The sequence below is a fragment of the Dendrobates tinctorius genome, unplaced genomic scaffold (genome assembly GCF_039654945.1).
Source record: "Dendrobates tinctorius isolate UK_male_01 unplaced genomic scaffold, ASM3965494v1 ptg000095l, whole genome shotgun sequence".
Classification (NCBI taxonomy): domain Eukaryota; kingdom Metazoa; phylum Chordata; class Amphibia; order Anura; family Dendrobatidae; genus Dendrobates; species Dendrobates tinctorius.
This window is the reverse complement of record NW_027361763.1, coordinates 1,644,102-1,654,509: the sequence shown is the minus strand read 5'-3', so window position 1 is coordinate 1,654,509 and position 10,408 is coordinate 1,644,102.

Sequence of the window (10,408 nt, the reverse complement as noted above, 5' to 3'; positions counted from 1 at the left end):
AAATTCTCCCCAGTCCTATATAGACATTTTATACACCACCCAATTTCAGCCTGTTATATTGAGGTGTAATCTACACTGGGCCTGAGATAATAGTTCAGTGTCCTCAAGTCAGTAGGGAGATTCAAATTCTCCCCAGTTCTATATAGACATTTTATACACCATCCAATTTCAGCCTGTTATATTGAGGTGTAATCTACTCTGGGCCTGAGATATTAGTTCAGTGTCCTCAAGTCTGTAGGAAGATTCAAATTCTCCCCAGTCCTATATAAACATTTTATACACCATCCAATTTCAGCCTGTAATATTGAGGTGTAATCTACACTGGGCCTGAGATAATAGTTCAGTGTCCTCAAGTCTGTAGGGAGATTCAAATTCTCCCTAGTCCTATATAGACATTTTATACACCATCCAATTTCAGCCTGTTATATTGAGGTGTAATCTACACTGGGCCTGAGATAATAGTTCAGTGTCCTCAAGTCTCTAGGGAGATTCAAATTCTCCCCAATACTATATACACTTTGTATCTTGTTTTACAGTACCATATTGCTGGTGGTATTTTGGGTACATTTTCCCAAAAATGAGGACGTGTGTTGGAAGAGGCCATGGAAGTGGGCGGGAGTTGCCAGCTGGTAATGATGGTGTTGGTGGTGGTGGATCTGCTGGTAGTGGCAAAAGCACAATAGCAACTAATGCAGGAGGTGTTGAACCTGCGTCATCGTCTGGCTCCACAAGGTCTTGAAGGCTCCCTTTTCTGGAAGTAGGTAAACCGCTTTTAAAGCCGGAGCTTCAGGAACAAGTTTTGGCTTTCATTGCTGACAAAGCCTCCAGCTCTATCGCCTCCTCTTCTGAACTTTCAAAAAATAAAAGCACTGAGTCGTCATTGGAGGCTCATGGTCAGGAACCACACCTTTCCTTGTGTCCTTCACCCCTACCAAAAGTAAAGGATGCGGCAGGCCACACTACAGATTACTCCATGGCGCTCTTTTCACATACCATGCCTGGGTTATCAAGTCAAATCGTGAATTACCCAGTCCAAGAAGAATCTGACATGGAGTGCACTGATGCACAGCCACTGCTAGATTTATCTGCTGGTACACTCACTCAGAGCACTACATTGTCCTCGCAGTATACTGAGCCAGAATCTGACCCTGATGAAACTCAGGTGCCCCTTCCCGCATACTATACCACCTTACATGGTGACACATAGGAAGGTGCACATGACATTGAAGAGGAGGTGATGGATGACCAGTTGTTGACCCAGATTGGCATCCATTGGGGGAAGAGTGTGCCACTGCCAATAGCAAAGAAGAGGAGGAGGAGCATCCGCAGCAGGCATCGACATCGCAACAGCTGTTATCTGGCAGGCCCGGAGCAGTCCAAAAACGGGTTACAAAAACCAAAAGAGTTGCAGGACAGCTAGGCCAGACGGTCAAATTAGCACAGCGTGCAAGGCCTCAAAATGTCTTCCATAGTAGGGCAAACCTTTGCCATGATCAGACAAAGGTTATCTGTAAGAAGTGCGCAAAGACCTTTAGCCGAAGGAAAAATCTGAGAAATTTGAATACCAGTTGCATGCTTAGACATTTAACCACCATGCACTTGCAAGCGTGGACGGACTACCAAACCTCACGTACCACATGTGCAACTGCTCCCAATGAAGGTAGTCAGCAACGCTACATCGTTTGCCCCACTGTAAACCCACCGGTTAGCACACCACCACCAGCAAATTTTGAGGTGTCGTCGCAAGGCCAAAGCAGTCAGGGAATCACAATGTTATTGCTGCGAAAGACTGAATCTAGGCCATCAGAAAGAATACCAACTCCATCACCATCATCAACCCTCTCTCATTCCGCCATGTCCACCGCTAGTTCCACCATATGCAGCTCTCAATTCCAGCTCACCCTACCAGAGACTATGAGTAGGACAAGAAAGTACTCATCCTCCCATCCGCGTACACTGGGTTTGAAAGCCCACATTGCCAAACTAATCTTGTTAGAGATGATGCCCTACCGGTTGGTTGAAAGCGAAGTTTTCCGCGAACTCATGGCCTACGCAGTACCACGCTATGACCTACCCAGTTGGCACTTCTTTTCTCACAAAGCCATCCCAGCCCTCCACCTTCATGTGAAAGACCACATTATCCATGCACTCAAGCAATCAGTGAGTGGAAAGGTGCACCTCACAATAGATGCATGGTCCAGTAGGCATGGCCAGGGCCGTTACGTGTCCATCACTGTGCACTGGATTAATGTGGTGGATGCAGGGTCCACAGGGGACAGCGGCAGTGGGACAGTGCTGCCTAGCCCACGGTATAGGAAACAGTTGGGTGTAGGCGTTTGACCCTCCTCCTCCTCCTCCAGAAGCGAAAGCTCATCCACAGAGCGCAGTCGCACGAGCACTCCATCCGCAGCTGACAGTGGTGCACACTTGGTGTCCCACTATCGAACAGCTAGTGGTAAGCGTCAGCAGGCTGTGTTGAAGATGACGTGTTTGGGCGACAGACACATCGCGGAGGTACTGGCCGACTACTTGCAGCGACAAACTGAGTCATGGCTGGGCAGTCTACATCTTGAGGCAGGCAAGGTAGTTAGTGATAACGGCCGGAATTTGGTGGCAGCCATAGCCCTTTCAATACTCAGACACATACCTTGCCTGGCTTACACCTTGAACCTGGTGGTGCAGTGCTTCCTCAATAATTATCCGGAGTTAACAGGCCTGCTCCAGAAGGTCCGAAGACTGTGCTTGTACATCCACCGGTCGTCCTTAAACTCCATTCACATGCAGAAGCTGCAGCGATTGCTCCAACTTCCCAAGCACCGACTAATTATCGACGTTGCAACAAGGTGGAACTCCACCCTGCACATGGTTGAGAGGCTGTGCGAACAGAGGCAGGCTGTAATGCATTTGTGGGAGGATACACGGCCAGGCACTTTGAGGGCAGACATGGAGTTGTCGGGTGTGCAGTGGTCGAAGCTGAAAGACCTCTGTAAAGTCCTTCAGTGTTTTGAGGAATGCACACGACTGGTAAGCGCAGATGACACCATCAAAAGCATGAGCATCCCACTTATGCGTCTGCTCATGCAATCTTTGACGCACATTAAGGAGCAGGCGTCTGCAGCCGAGGAGGATGAGGAAGAGGAAGAGGGAAGCCTTGATGACAGTCAGCCATTGTCTGCTCCGGGACCTCTCCTGGACGAGGTGGAGGAAGAAGAGGAGGAGGAGGATGATGATGGGGATGATTATTTAGGGGAGGAGGATGCTTCTCGTGAGGCAAGAGAAAATGTTGGCGTGGCAAGGTCTGGTACAGGGTTTGTGCGTGACTGGAGGGATGTGGATTTGCCAGAAAGTGCTCCTCCACCCAGCACTCGCAGTGCATCATTGACACCTGGAACATTGGCCCACATGTCAGATTATGCCTTGCAGATCCTAAAAAGGGACCCTCGCATTGCCAAAATGATGAGCGATGACTACTGGTTGGCCAGCATCATGGATCCACGCTATAAAGGCAAATTCCAAAACATCATGCCACAAGAGAACCTTGACCTAATATTGGCTAAAAACAAGCACCTCTGGTAAACCGTTTGTTTGAGGCATTCCCAGCACACAGCAGCGGTGATGGTTCTCCAAAGAGCCGTAGGGGGCAACATGGAAGAGGTGTTCATGGTGCACACATCAGAAGTGGCGTTGGAGACAAGGGTTTCATGAACATGTTGTGGACTGATTTTTAAGTCCCACTCACACGACTGGTAATACTGCATCGATTGAAAGTGACAGGAGACAGCACTTGTCAACTATGGTTACAAACTACCTCTCGTCCCATATCGATGTTCTCCCTCACAGGTCATTCCCCTTTGACTATTGAGCCTCTAAACTGGACGCCTGGCCTGAATTGCCACAATATGCCTTACAGGAGCTCCCTTGCCCTGCTGCTAGTGTGCTATCAGAAAGAGTCTTCAGTGCTGCTGGCACAATCCTGACAGAAAAAAGGACCCGTCTGTCGACCCAAAATGTTGATGATCTAACCTTCATTAAAATGAACCATGCATGGGTTTCAATGGATTTTGTCCAACCATCCCCTGATGACACATAGGTTGCCAGAAAAATGGCTCGCTTTTATCCTACTCTTCCTCGGACTTCTCCAATTCCTCAATTTGCAGCTGCTGAATGTCCAACATCAACATATGCCATTTTTTAAACCTCCCTAACTGGGCTGCCTCCCCCCATGGCCGTGGTCACCACCTAGTGCACGTAACCGTGCGAGTGCCATTGCCCTGAACAGGTGGGTGGGCCGACTCTTGGGCGCCGGCACTGGCACAGAGTCCGTCATAGTGCAATCAAGTGTCTCTGACGGTGGGGGTGCACACCCGCCGTCAGACACACCGGCCTACTATGATGGGCCCAGTACCAGTACTGACGCCCACGAGTGGGCCCCCCTTGCTTGGGCAGGGCCCCAGCATTTGCATTATTTACCTCTCCCTGCTCCTCCGCTGTGTAGTATGGGCTGTCAAATCCTTACCTGGGACTGCCACTACAAATTTGGTGAAGTGATAGATGATGGTTAAGACGTAGCTATGCCCTGTCCTGCTGGCCGGGCTCTAGCTTCAGATGATCAATGGCTTCCATTTTCAATGGACGTCGACTCACAATGAGATGCAGTTGTGGTTTATCATCAGCTTTCACAGTTTTCCTACTCACAGACATGTGACATTCCTGCCCACATTTTTAAATGTGCCCTCTCATGCCAATCCAATAGAATCGCCTACAGCCTGTGGCTTCTGTCTTTTGCACTCCAAAGTTACCTGACAGATCATGATAGGCAGTGAGGAGCATGTCTACATCTCTCCCTGTGATCAAAATTTGATGGAGATGAGTAACGGTGATGGGATCAACGGTACTGCGATACAGCAACACTTTCTTCACAAAGAACTGTTTTCGCTGTCTCCACACACAAAGTAATTGAAGGTCAGCATCGCCTCTGAGAATTCTCCCGGGAGTTTTTCCCCTGATTAGTAATTCCTAAATTTCTGCAATCGTTCGACTTTATGTCTGTACTTTTATCCATCTCGTTTCCTCTTGCGGAGAGTCTGGACTGTCTTACTGAGACAGAAATATATATGAAGATTTAAAAATACCCCAACAGTGTATACTGGTGTACGCTTCAAAAACATTTCCTTTTTTCTACTTTTTAGATTGTTGTCTAATCCATACTGAGGCTGTGAGTGTCTTTGTCGGACTCCGGAAATAAACACGGAGATTTTAAATGTTTAAACTATGCTATATATACCTGTTATCCGGTGATACTGTACCCTTTCTCAACTTTCTACAATCTTGTCGAATCCATACTGTGCCTGAGACTGTCTGAGTCTGCCTCCTGATTACAGATGAGTGGTGTTTGAGTTGAACTGTTGGCCAAGTTCAAATTCTAGCTGTTTTGGGCGGTGTTAGATCCGTTCGTCGAACTACAACACTTTGATTAAAATTGGCTGTTCTAGTGTCCGTTCGAGAACGTTTCGTTAAACAAAAGCATATCTTTTTTTCACTTTAATAATGGTTTTCAATGATAATAGACAGTTTTAGGGCATAGTAGCGGTGTCTGGTAGCCAGCGGTGTAGTACACCTGTGAAGGAGCTACACCGTGTGTGTTTCTAATAATTTTTTACCACATATTGTCCTGAAAATCCTTTTGGGCCTAGAAACTGTGTCTGCTACTCAGAAGATGAGCCCACCCGTGAACCGAGCTATGCCGCCTGTTTATGAAAGAACCAGTTTTTGACTGCATTTACACCACTTAATACTTTGGGCCTAGTAACTGTGTATGCTACTCAGCAGAGGAGCCCACCCGTGAACCGAGCTATGCCGCCTGTTTATGAAAGAACCAGTTTTTTACTGCATTTACACCACTTAATACTTTGGGCCTAGTAACTGTGTATGCTACTCAGCAGAGTTGGCCACCCGTGAACCAAGCTATGCCGCCTGTTTATGTAAGAACTGTGTGCTACTCAGCAGAGGAGCCCAACTGTTAAGCAAGCTACAGAACCTGTGGTTTGGACACTTAAATTTTCACATTCTTTCTGGAATGCCGTTTAGGCCTAATTCTGGAATTATAGTTGACCTGCAATTACTGGAAAATGCTTGTTTGCGGGGAAGAATTGTAATCCCAGATCCCCATCACTAACGGGGTTCAGCGTGTTACCTGCACCTGTAAGCGATACACGCTGGTCCTTTCATTGTAGCCATAGCCTCGCGTGTCCCTCTAGTAAGCTGGACGCGGACCGCGGGGGCATGCCTGAGTCTCGTTCATTAACAGAATTAAGCTTGCAATCTGTGAAGCTTTTTTGTGGATGGCATGGTTGAGGTTGCCCGTGTTGAGTCCAATTAAGCCGCAAGCTTCAATCCTGGTGGTGCCCTTCTGGACATTCCTTTAAGGTTCAGCTTTGCAACCATCCTGGAAACCAAACACTTTTCCTGACAGTGACGTTCTGGTCAAAGAGCGTGATGACATCACATCTGTGCGCCCTCTGACTAAAACAGTCCAAGTGCAGAGAGATGGAAGATGGGGACGACAAGGATTCCAGAGTACAGGGATTTCCTAGCGAGGAGACTTAGTTAATTGTTTTAAAGGATGGGAGCAATTTTTGGGGAGCACGATACTCTGGAGAATGATATCTGGGGACCACCATACACTGGAGCATTCCAAAGGTAAACATCAGTCACTGGAGCAGCATTTACAGGGCCCATTATACACTGGAGCATTAGAAATGGGGCCTATTATATATGGAGCATTATTTGGGCTCATAAGACACTGGAGCTTCATCCATGGTGAACAACATATACTGTAGCATTATGTGGAGCTCATCATATACTGTATCGAACATTATATGGGACCAATGATTCTGTATGGAGGAATATATGGGAATCATTACTCTGTATGGCGCTCTATGCGGTGGCCATAATACTGTATGGAGGAATATACTGTCTGTTTTTGGAGCTACTGGAGAATTTAAAATGGATATCAGTCATGAGATGTAAGAAGTGAAGTATTTTTCATTGTACTGTACCGCTATTTCTCTGCCGTATCAAAGGATCATGAATTGTGTCATGTGTTAAAGGAGCCCAGTGACACTCTTTGGCCCTGGGCCCACGAAAATCTGGAGTCAGCACTACCCCCCACAACTTTAGCCAAATAACCCCCAGTTTTCAATGCCTAACTATTATTATAAAGTAAATTAAGGTTGACAAGCTTAAGGAATAAGAATTGATGTTTTTGGCATTAAAATGGGCACTCTAGGTGTGTTTCCTGTCCTCCACTCACTGCCGGCTTTTCTTCCCCATTGACTTACATTGGGTTTCGTGTTTCAGTCAGCCTTCGACTTTTCACGATAATCGGCCGATTTCGTTCGACACGACTTTTGCGAAAGTCGGGTTTCGTGAAACCCGACTCGGCCCGAAAAAAGGCAAAGTCGCTCATCTCTACTCTAGACCTCAGACATGGCGGAAGCTTCAACTTTCAACTAGTCAAAGACCTAAACCACACAGCTAAAATTACAAAGGAGTGGCTTCAAAACAACTCTGTGACCATTCTTGACTTGCCCAGAGAGAGCCCTGACCTAAACCCAATTGAGCATCTCTGGAGAGACCTGAAAATGGCTGTCCGCCAACGTTCACCATCCAACCTGACAGAGCTGGAGATGATCTGCAAGGAAGAATGGCAGAGGATCCCAAATCCAGATGTGAAAAACTTGTTACATCATACCCAAGAAGACTCATGGCTGTACCAGCTCAAAAGGGTTCTTCAACTCAATACTGAGCAAAGGGTTTGAATACTTATGACCATGTGATATTTCAGTTTTTCTTTTTTAATAAATTTGCAAAAATGTCTACATTTCTGCTTTTTTTCAGTCAAGTTGGGGTGCAGAGTGTACACTAATGAGAAAAAAATGAACTTTTTTAATTTACCAAATGGCTGCAATTATATAAAGAATGAAAAATTTAAAGAGGTCTGAATCCTTTCCGTACCCACTGTTTTACTGTATTTTTTATGCCAAAACCGTATGAGTTAGAATCTGTTTTTTTTTTTTCGTTTGTATACTTTATCAGCATGCACAAGAGACAACTGTACCTGACAAAAAAACTGTGTGAATAAATCCATTCTAGTATATGGGACAGGGATCTCAGGGGTAACATTTCTCCTTATTGAAGAGTGACAAGCCAAGACTGGCATATCAGAGTGAGGAGACTTATAAGCCATGCATACTCCTCTGAGAAATTAAATATACAAATTGTCTTTTTGAAGAGGACTAGAACTCTAGCACACTTACTGGAAGCAACGATCATATGTCATAGTCTTATTATTCTATATTGACTTTTAGGATCTCTGCCTCCATTAGGTGGCACTACAGGTCTAGTCCTTTTCCTCTCTGAAGAGACAATTTGCATAAGTGCTGGCCATGGGGAAAAATAAATGGGACAACACTTGGATGTGAATGTGGCCTAAGGCTAAGTTCCTGCAATGAGTATTTGGTGCAGATAATCTACAGCAGTGTTCCCCAACTTCAGTCCTCAAGAGCCACCAAAAGGTCATGTTTTCAGAATTTCTTTAGTATTGCCTAGGTGATGGAATTATTGCCTGTGTAGATACTGCAATTAGTGGCTCTTGAGAACTGGAGTTGGGGAACACTGATCTACCACATCAAAAACTCACCAAGAAGCTTCATTTGATAATGTATATGGATCACCCCCAGGGCAAGTGTGGGAATTTCACTCGGTACCAGGCTGGTGTCTTAAAGGGAAAGTGTCGCGGTGGCAGTGACCCAGTCCGTGGCCCTGGGCGTCCATGCAAAATAGGTGGAATTGAATAAAGCTTATAAGCAGGTAGTTTGTGATGCCACCTGTGGTATCTGGTCAGAAGGGGGACCAGCGCTGCAGTGCAGATCCTCTGGGACAGATGGTGTGGCGCAGCAAAGATGTAGTAGCTCTCCACAGGCAGAACTTTAGTCCCAGGGCAGCGGTAGTGGATGTTGAGGTAGATGGCGTAGTGTTGGGCACACAGATGTAGCAGTGCTAAGTAAGTTGGCGCAGGAAGAAGGCAAAGACACAGCTGAATGCAGTTCTGATACTTTACTCATGTTTCTGGCACAGACAGGTGCCCGCTTCAGTACTGTGTCCTCCAGGTCAGGGGCTCTGCCAACTCCCAGGCAGATGGAATACACCCTTCCAGCACTCCTTTCCAAATGAGCCTTTTCTGAATGTCTCCTTTCTAGCGGTAATCTGAAGTACTTGTGTTTATGAATTACACTCAAGTTCCTCTTTCTTGTTGTTACTTATAACTCCACTCGTATGACGGGCAGCTGTAGCCTGCTTCGGGGACTCCATACCATCATGTCCCGGCTCACACATGTTGCTGCTGTGTCTTCGAGTCTTAGGTGGGAATAGAGTGGTCACAACTTCTATTCCTCCGGTTTCTGCTGTAGGATCATTAGTATCACACACAGACTCAGATACCGGCGCCCAGCCTTGGCGCATTAAACTTAGAGAAGGACTGTGCTCTAGCTCTAGTCTCCCCTTCTATGGGGATTCTGGCTGCAGAGAGGTCCTCTCTCTGCTTCCCCCTGTGGGGAACTGACTTAACTTCCTGTCAGCTTTCCCCTCTAGTGTAATCTCAACTCCACCCACCACCTAGCACCCTTCACGAACCAAAGCAGCTGTCATAAAGGGTGCTCTGCTGTTCTAAGGTGTCTGTGCTGGATGTACAGTAGGTGCTGGAGTCTGGTGAAGTGTTACCATCTTACTGGGGAGTGGGATACTACACCTCAGGAGGAGGTGCAGTACCTCTGTGGTGACTGAACCCTCAGGGGCACCACATATAGGTAGATTGATCAATAATACTGTAGATAGATAGATAGATAGATAGATAGATAGATAGATAGATAAAAATATGTGAGTGACATAATCAGTGCTTTCTGTTTGTAGCTTACTGTAGATGTATTTTAGCAATGAATAAATTAATGTCTTAAAAATTTGTGTGATCTAAATAAATTTTAGTAATCAGCAGAGGGAAAGTGGACAGCTGGAGGAAGATGTTTACAGCCAAAGAAGGGGAAAATACCCATGGAGCTTCCCAGGCTATTAATATAAGCTCACAGCTGTATACTTAGCCTTTGCTGGTCATTAAAATGGGGGAGCCCACAAAATAATGATGTAAGGCACCCATAAATTAATAACCAGAAAAGGTTGGGCAGACAGCTGCCAGTTGATATTAATTGCCTGGGAAGGGGCCATGGATATTGCCCCCCTCCCAAAATAAAACACCTAGACAACACCTTCAGGGTGGGCCAAAAGCTGCCAAAGAAGCTTAAATTAGGGACGGACACCAGGAAAAGTGGCATCAGTTGACCTAGAGTACAAATAG